We start from the raw sequence: 9,001 nt of genomic DNA on the forward strand, positions 1-9,001 counted from the left end.
ATTAAAAGCGATATACTTTTATAATAATACATTCCATACGACAATTAAAACAACCCCATTAAAAGCTCATCAAAATAAAATAGATAAGAAAACTTTAAAAACTAATCTCGAAACAACAAAACAAAAATATATAAATAAATCGAACGAAAATAGGGAAAATTATATAGAAACGCGAACCGAAGGTTTTATAAAAAACTATGCGAATGTTAGACATAAGGAAACTCCTAAGTTTAGAAAACATCCCCTAAAGAACATTTACGAAAACAATATTAAACGTCCACTTAAATTTTCATACAAGATAATATAGTTGCCGCAAAACATAATATTTTTCACCCTAGCATATTAAGCACTGAAGAAATAGAAAAATATAATATAGATATTTTTAAATTAAAATTAATAAAAGTTGGAGTAATGAAATATAAAAACAACCGTATTATAATAGCGTTAAAAAATTCCTCAAAATTATATACGAACTGATTTAAAACTTATAACTCCACTACCAAATGTAAATTTATTAGAAATAGATGAAAATAACGAATATGTAATTGAAATTAACAAACAAATATTTAAATATGAAGAAACAACAATTTTAAAAAGTCTTGTTAAAAGTAAAAATTGTATTTTTAAAAATAATTGTAAGTTAAAATATAATAATAAAACAGAAATTTTAGCTCTTGATGATGAGAGCCTTTTAATAAAAAATGCCGTCTCTGAAAATATAACTCAGAATTGTGATGACAGGCAAATTGTAATAAATAAAAATTACTTCATAACATTTAATAATTGCAAAATAAAAATAAGAGAGGAAACATTTTATAATAAGAAAGATTATGTAGAAGAAAAATATTTCTATCCTAATGTTAAACATTTTAACCAAACAAAAGAGACACCTCTAAAATTTGTTAACTTTACGAGGCAACACTTTTCTAACATTAAAGAAATTAAAGAATTAAAATTTCATAAAAATATTTCTTATGGCATTAATATAACATTAATTGTATCATTCATTTTAATAATAATAATATTTATTTGCATAAGTAGGAAAACAAAAGTTAAAATTGTAAACAATCAAAATATCGAGATCCAGGAGAATCTCCAAACTAGGGAGGGAGGAGTTATATCGCTAGTGAACGATATAATCAGCAAACATAAGACATCAGAAGTATAGATCGTTTGTTCCTAAACAAACAATCTCGAGCAACACATTGTATTCTATACTACTAAATATTTTAAATTATGTATTGTATTAAACAGGAAATAAAAAATACCTAAACATTGTAACAAAAATTATCTATTAAACAGGAAATTGAAAGCAACTAAACATTGCAACATTTTTCAATACCTAATTATAACATTAAAACATATTTATAAAAACAATAGGAGGAAAATCCCTAGTGTTGGGACTTCCGTCCTTTTCTTTAACCTTTTTTTTTCAAACAATAGTAAATGTAATTAAAATTTATTAAAATAAGTAACACATTTCAACCTTGAGAATAAAATTAGTCTCAAGATAATTTTGTATAAATACAGAATACTTTTGTAAAAAAAACTAGTCTTAAGATTCATTCAAATAAATACGCATCAAACTTAAGTTTCGTGTGTTTTATTTTTTTCTTATTTTTTAATCAAATATAATTTACGCGCATTTGCATGCAAATGACTTTCTGCAGCTGCGGCCGTTCTCACTTCTAAAATAATTAAAACTCACTCCCTACAAGGACATGTATGTACTAAAACCCCCCCATTTTTGATAACTGCTATTGACAGACGTAGCAATTACAAAAAATCAATTGATAATGATTACGATAACAATAAATGTTATTTTCAGTTAGTTAATTGATTTAAGGCTTTAAAATAAAAAACTGAACATTGCTTTTAATATTCACCCAATAAAATTTTTATTAATTAAGCAATAGCCGTTTATGGCTATTTTCAACTAAAAATTCTATTTTTTACAGATACGATTACATACTAATTTCTTACAAAAATAGTGTATAAAAATATATTATCCTATTATTATTCATATGTCAGTGGATTTTATAATTAATATATATTCACGCATACCAGTGTCTCAAATATTATTAGCTCTATTTCGAACGTCAAATTATAACTGTACTCGAGCACAGCAAGCAACTGGGATATGCTCGAAGACTATATTGTCTCCAAGCAGTTATTGTTAAAATTATTATTATAGAAATAAAATAAAAATAAAATGACAGCAAATCTGTTGTGTCAATATCATGAACATATTAAAACAGCTCATATATTTTAGAATGTTTGAAATGTTTTCTGTAAATTCCCAAACTCAAACTGTGCTTCACAGCGTTTTCGACTTATCTGGTATTTATAGGGAAATTGATTTCTTGCCCTGAAAAATAAAATAATCGTATTAGACGGAAAGAGGTTCATTTAGAATATATTTCAATACCAAGGATTTTATAAAACATCTACTCTAGCAAACTCTGGAACCTCAGTCCATCAGATACCTTTTAATTTGGTCACTTTTCATTCTTCTGTACCAATAGTTTACTATCCTACAAAGTTTTTTAAAAAAATGTTCCTATCACGCACAATTTATCTTGTAATCTTTTTTAGTCTTTTGTAAAAAGCAGATGAACAATAGGACGACATTAGTCTAAATCAAAATGAATATTTTGAAAGTAGTACCGATAAACAATTTGTATTTATAATAATTTATGAACTTCAAATAGAGTTCCAACTTTAAACACACCCACAACATCAGAATGGTTTATAATTTGCTGTATCTTAAACCTTTTAATTGTGACATTAATAGCAAAATATTCTAAAGTTCACACTTTAAGAAAACTTTTTCAATTAATTTTGGAAATTTATTACATTAAAATGTGTACCATGTATTTATTTTGCAAATTCGTTGGAAATTGTTCCTGAAAACTTTCGAATTATTTCAGTATTTTCTGAGATTATGAAATGCATTTATCACTGCAGCAACAAAATTAAAATGTTTTCCACAATTTACTGTAAACAGAAATTGAGAATTTCATTAAGAAGAAATTAGTCAAGAAAAGTGCAACTGTAATAAATTATTTTCTTACTCTTTATCTATTTTGTTAGTCAAAAAGAGACAAAAATAATATTAACAGTGAAATTAATGAAGAAACTAAAACTGGTTGATTTAAAGAGCTGTAAAAAGTTTACAACTTATTTATAATAGAATGTGTTTAACTTTATCTAATGTTATTATAAAAATGTTTCATTTAGCTAAATATATATGCTAACTGTTCGTGAATGTGTGCTAATAAAGATCCATAATCTGAATAAACTTAGAAGATTAATTTGATCTACTTTATCAAAGTACTTGTGACCCAGACTAACTTTTACTTTTTACTTGTGGAAAAGCACGATAAGTCGAGTTCTAAGCCTGGTACTTGTATTTTAAACCGACTATAAACTTATTAAGAAAATTCAAATATTTCCTAAGACTACTAATGGATGGGTACTTGGCAATACTCGAAACAGCGTTGTATGATCAGCAAAACTTCAATAAATTAACTAAAATTTTTATTGTTGTCTTTATATTACTATTCGAGTTTCTTCAGTATTCTAATATTAGTATGCAAATATTTAAAGAATAAATTATAATATAAAATAATTATTTTTATTATTATAATTATTTTATTATTGATATATATTAATAACAATACATACCAATATTAAATAATTGTAAGCATAAACACTAACAAATTCAATATTCCAAGAGAAGCATCACATATCTTATAAGGAATATACCATATATCTTACCAGCAAGTACTTGAAAAACTTTTTATAAATATAACTAGTTCCACTTCAGATTGCGTCTCTACTTAACCTCAACATCACATATGTTTTCTGGTTTTTTTTTACCTCCATACACTAATGATCAATTGAACGATTTTTCAAAAACAAAGTTGGATTAATTCAAACACCCTTACAAATAAGACTCAGTTTATCATAAAATCACATTAATCCTGCGGCAAGTTGCAGAAAGAGTTTCCTGTATTTGTCAGGAAAATTAGTTTTTATTTTTATAGAAGAATTCTTCCAAGATAGTATAAAGATTTATGGGTTGTCAATTTTAAGAAAATTTTCCGTTTTTGTACTACTTTGGAAACAGGGCTTAATTCCCACTTTACCAAAACATAGAAAAAAATGTTTTTAATGTAGTTAAACCTGTTCAGCTCCAAGGGAAGAATCGCATTTCCTTTTTCATCTTATTATTTCTATTATTATTTTTATTTTAAGTTTTACAATAAAATCAACAGATTCATTCTTTAATTTTTAATGTATCAAGTTATTAACTTGATAGCCTGCTATTCCTTCACATAAACTTTACACGAGTTACACTGCCAAGACCATGCCGTTCTTTACACCCAAATATGACACAACTACTTCAAATCTTCTGATGTTGATAAATGAAATAAGAAAGAAGCACAGTCATCCTTTCTAGCGGAAGGATGCAGCTGCTGTGTTACTGGTGTTGTTTTTCGTGCCAACAAACAATTCAAAATTGTGGCTGTTGCTTTCCATGTTAAAATTCTGCTTCCGGGCATATGTTCCACTTATTTTTTATTGTTAAGTATTACTTAGGCTTGTCTTTGGCCTGCCAGTAAATTTCATATTCAGTATATTTTGGTGCCTATAAAGTGGCTTAATACTTTTTGTTTTTAAGTTGAGTATACAATTTTTATTGCATTCAAAGAGTAACTAAAGTTAGTCTTTTAAATAAAATGCGTCCTATCAAACCTGTCAAACAAACTCCATACGAAACTGTTTTGCTTATATATGAACTCATTTATCCATCTTCCCCTTGCATAGATTTTTGTAATAAATGTTAATAAGTGTAAGTATCTTTCCAAAGTCATTTGGCCAGCAATACCGAATCCAAATGTCAATTTTTATTATCTAACCAGAAGTGGAGGCTTTTTAAGTTTAAAAAATATATAGTTGCAATATAATCAACCTGTATTAAATATAATACATTTAATGCAACTCGGGCCAAATATATTTGGCAAATACATTAAACATCGAACTACCCATTATCAGAACGAAATTTATTTAATTTGTGTTAAAATATACAATATCTGCAATATTTTTGTTGTCGTTTAAGTAACATTATTTGAAAATGGTAAAAGTAATGTATCTCTTTTTCTAAAGTCACAAAACCAATAAGCAATGCACTATCGCTTCATTTGTTTTCAGATCCTTTATTTTTTTCTTTAGTGCAAATTTACGATTCACAGTTCAAAACAGTAAATACATCAAAGTAGCAACCGAGTTTGTCAATTATGCGTAAACTGACTGCTCTGTACGTGACGCTGGTTTCTGCAGTTGCATTTTCACTTGACTAAACCGCACGTTGCACTCCTACGTGCATCAATAATCAAACTAAAATGCAATCGATTTTGATTTGAGCTGCTATTTGTATGCAGAATTTATTTTTCGAGTCTAAAAATGGGAAAAATGTTGTGGAAACACGTTCTTGCGTCGGGATCTGGTGTATCCTAGTGGTAAGGATTTATGCATATGTGGTGCATTAAGTTTAGCACCCGTAATTTTATATACGAATTTTTGGAACAATTTTAGTTGAGCTATTCTCAGGTTTTTTTATTCAAAAATTTTTTCATTAAGACTATTAACTACCTGAAACAACAGAATTTTTCCGGTGGATGTTTGAAATCCCACTTTTTTTTGTTAGCAATACTTTTAAATGACACTCACTTATGACATTATTTATTGAAGTATAGTTTACTGAAGAACTTGTGATATTTCGATATTCTTTAGCATATGTTATAAACAACACTAAGTTTAAAGTTAAGTCCAAAACTTAATTTTTAATTAATTCTTAGTCAGCTTTATAATGTTGAAATTGAACTTAAAAAAATTTCACTAAGAAGGATTAAATTAATTTATATAGCTGTAGTTTATGTGTTCGTTCAAACCAATATGGTAGGAAGTACAATTGACCTACAATATAATAAAAATACAATATAACTACATTTTTTTAACACAAAAATAAATCTGACACCCACATCTATTGCTCAACTTTGATAGGGTTCTAATACTGATATTTGCAATCTATGAATTAAGTTCGAATAATAAAATTCCAGAGACCATTGATGATCTATTTTTAAACAATATACGCAACATATATGCGATCAGTGAAAGGACATTTAATACTAATGATTCAAGATGTGCGGGAAAGTAATTCATGATTAAAAAATTGGACATTGGACAGACTGGTTCTCTTCTTCCTGTTTCCTGAAGTTACGAAACTCAAAGCATCAAACCAAATCTGTAGGATAGACTACGATCAATTAAAACCTGCATTTAACATAATATATCTACAGTATTTCATTTTAAAGCATTTAAATATTGTTACTAATTAGAAAGAATAGTGTAATATGTTCTGTAGTTGCTCAAGTATTACATACTTTAATAATATGTATGTACTCATTCAATTATAAAAGTATTGTATATAATAGTTATGCGAAATAAAAGTTGCTTATTAATGGTGTTATAACTTCTTAATTGTTCCTAATTAAAATATTACAATCTTTTAATAAACAATTACTTGCTTTGTAGTTCTTAGTAGTTAGAAACCTTTCTCCTTTAAAAAAACTCTAAGAAATTTGTTATTTGATTTAACGATCTGTATCAAAGTCTGAATCAAATTTAATCATTTCAACTACACTTATGAGATATTCCATGTTTCTGTCAAATGCAATGTGCTAAGCAATTTGACGTACTTACTAACAATAGCAAGTTCTTACAACGTACATTTGCGTACTTATAGAGACAACGTCACAAGCATATATGAAATATTAATTACTATCTGCGGTCGTAGGACAAAACATGAAAATCAACAAATTTCAGTTCTGCAAATTAAGTTTAAGATACAATCTATTTACAAGAATTTCAATAAAAATGTATATATTGTTATAGGTATGCTTTCGAAGTGAAATTTTATTAAAAATTTTCTTAATGGAATGTTTTCATATGATGCAAACAATTCAAGAAAAGCAAAGACAGCGTTGGAGATAAAAATCATCCTCGGTCATCAACAACAGAGGAACAATATGCAAAGAAACCAAAGATTGTTGCTAAAAATCGTCGATAGATAACACTCACCGTTAAAGTCGTCAAGCAATACTAACAGTATAGGTATAGTATAGGTACAGTATAGGAAAAAATACAAACTGAAGATTATACTTGGACCTATATATACGTACCGGAATCAAACGACCAATCAAACGACATACAACGTTGAAAGAATTGCGATAAATTGGTTCGAAAGTGAACGTTCTGATAATAGTTTTACGAATTGAAAATACCGTATACCTACTTGTTCTTGTAGCTAAAAAAACTGCTCAAGGGACATCTTTACAAGCTGATTAAAGACATGAAAGCCAAAACACTACGCATTTCGGAGAACATTCGGAAAATCAACTTTAACTATTGCTTGCAGTACTGGCAAAAAATGTAATGTACCATGAGAGGAGTAATTTAAAGGCCATAAAATATTTAATATCCGATTGCTCACTGTATTGAATATAGTGGTTCTATTTGTGGTTCTATTTGAGGCACTCTGAATAATGATCTGACTTCACTCTCGGAAAATATGTGTGCAAAGTTTCAAAAACTAATATATTAGTTTGAAATCAAACATACAGATGGCGAATGGACAGGACTAAATGAGTTTTACAAATCAAGCTGATCGAGTATATATATTTTATCGTATCTTCGGTATATCCTTCAATGCGTTACGCTCTCTTACGTAAAAGGGTTCGTATCAATTAGATATTAATAGGTTAACTGTACTTATAGTATTGTAAATACTAGAATTAGGTCTAACTAAACTAATGATAATGAAAATAAAGTAAACCAAAGAGATACTTGTCAGTAAAACCAGCGTTTACTAACATAGAGATTAGTATATAATTAGGTATTATTTTGTTCAACTTCAACAATTTGTCGAAAACAGATGTTTAATCCGTACTTTGAACAAATTGCACTGGAAAGTGTTTCGATAAGTTTATTATTAGTGATTAAAACCACATATGTGTGTACTGATTTTTTTGAAAGTACTACCCGAAATGTGATACCGGTAGACATACAAAACTGACATCGAATATGTGCACCTAAGTACATATATTAACTGCAGTTGATAAAAACAAGGGAAGCCAAAACGGCATGCATAATTCAGCCGATCCAGGACACCTATATTTCAAGTTCTTCCCATCAAACCTTACACCCGTTTAAAACAATAAGCTAAAGATACTCCTATTGAATAAGATAGGAAGACTATAATTATTTATCCGCAAAAATAAGCGCATGAAAAGTTTTTTGCAAGATGAAGGACAAATTCGAATACATATAGGTAGGTAAAATTCTTTAAAATATTTTAGCTAGTAATGGCTGCATGGAAATATAATATAAGTGAAATTGTACCAAATACATTATATTTTTATATGACAAAGTCAATAGTTTTTCGAAAGTAAAGCAAATAAGATTTAATAATTGTATTATATATTATTCATATTTGCTATGTAATCCTTTGAAAATCTTATTCCTTAAAAAAAAAATATTCTTTATGGATTCTAGTTAACACACCAACTGTGATCTACAGTCCTTAAAATTCAATTTAAATTTGTTCATTTTAAAACGTAAAACAGATTTGAATTATTTTAAAACCATAATGGCAGGCAGTTTAGTATATACTTCAATAAGACAATAAAATAAAATGTTTTTAGTACATTCTATGCGACTTCTGGATTTTCTTCTGACAATTTTGTTTGTTAATATATCAGCCCTATGACACATAATAATGGTTAAAAATCGTCACACAAACATCATTATTCGAGCACCTAATTAGCATACTCTCTTCAAAAGAGCCACAACTGAAAATGTTTTGCAGAATCATTCCTAAAAAAAAAAGAGATATAGCTGTCTTATTTCACAATTTCCAGTAATAAAAACAAAGTGG

This window comes from Teleopsis dalmanni, chromosome 2, assembly GCF_002237135.1.
Source record: "Teleopsis dalmanni isolate 2A chromosome 2, ASM223713v2, whole genome shotgun sequence".
NCBI classification, from domain to species: Eukaryota; Metazoa; Arthropoda; class Insecta; order Diptera; family Diopsidae; genus Teleopsis; species Teleopsis dalmanni.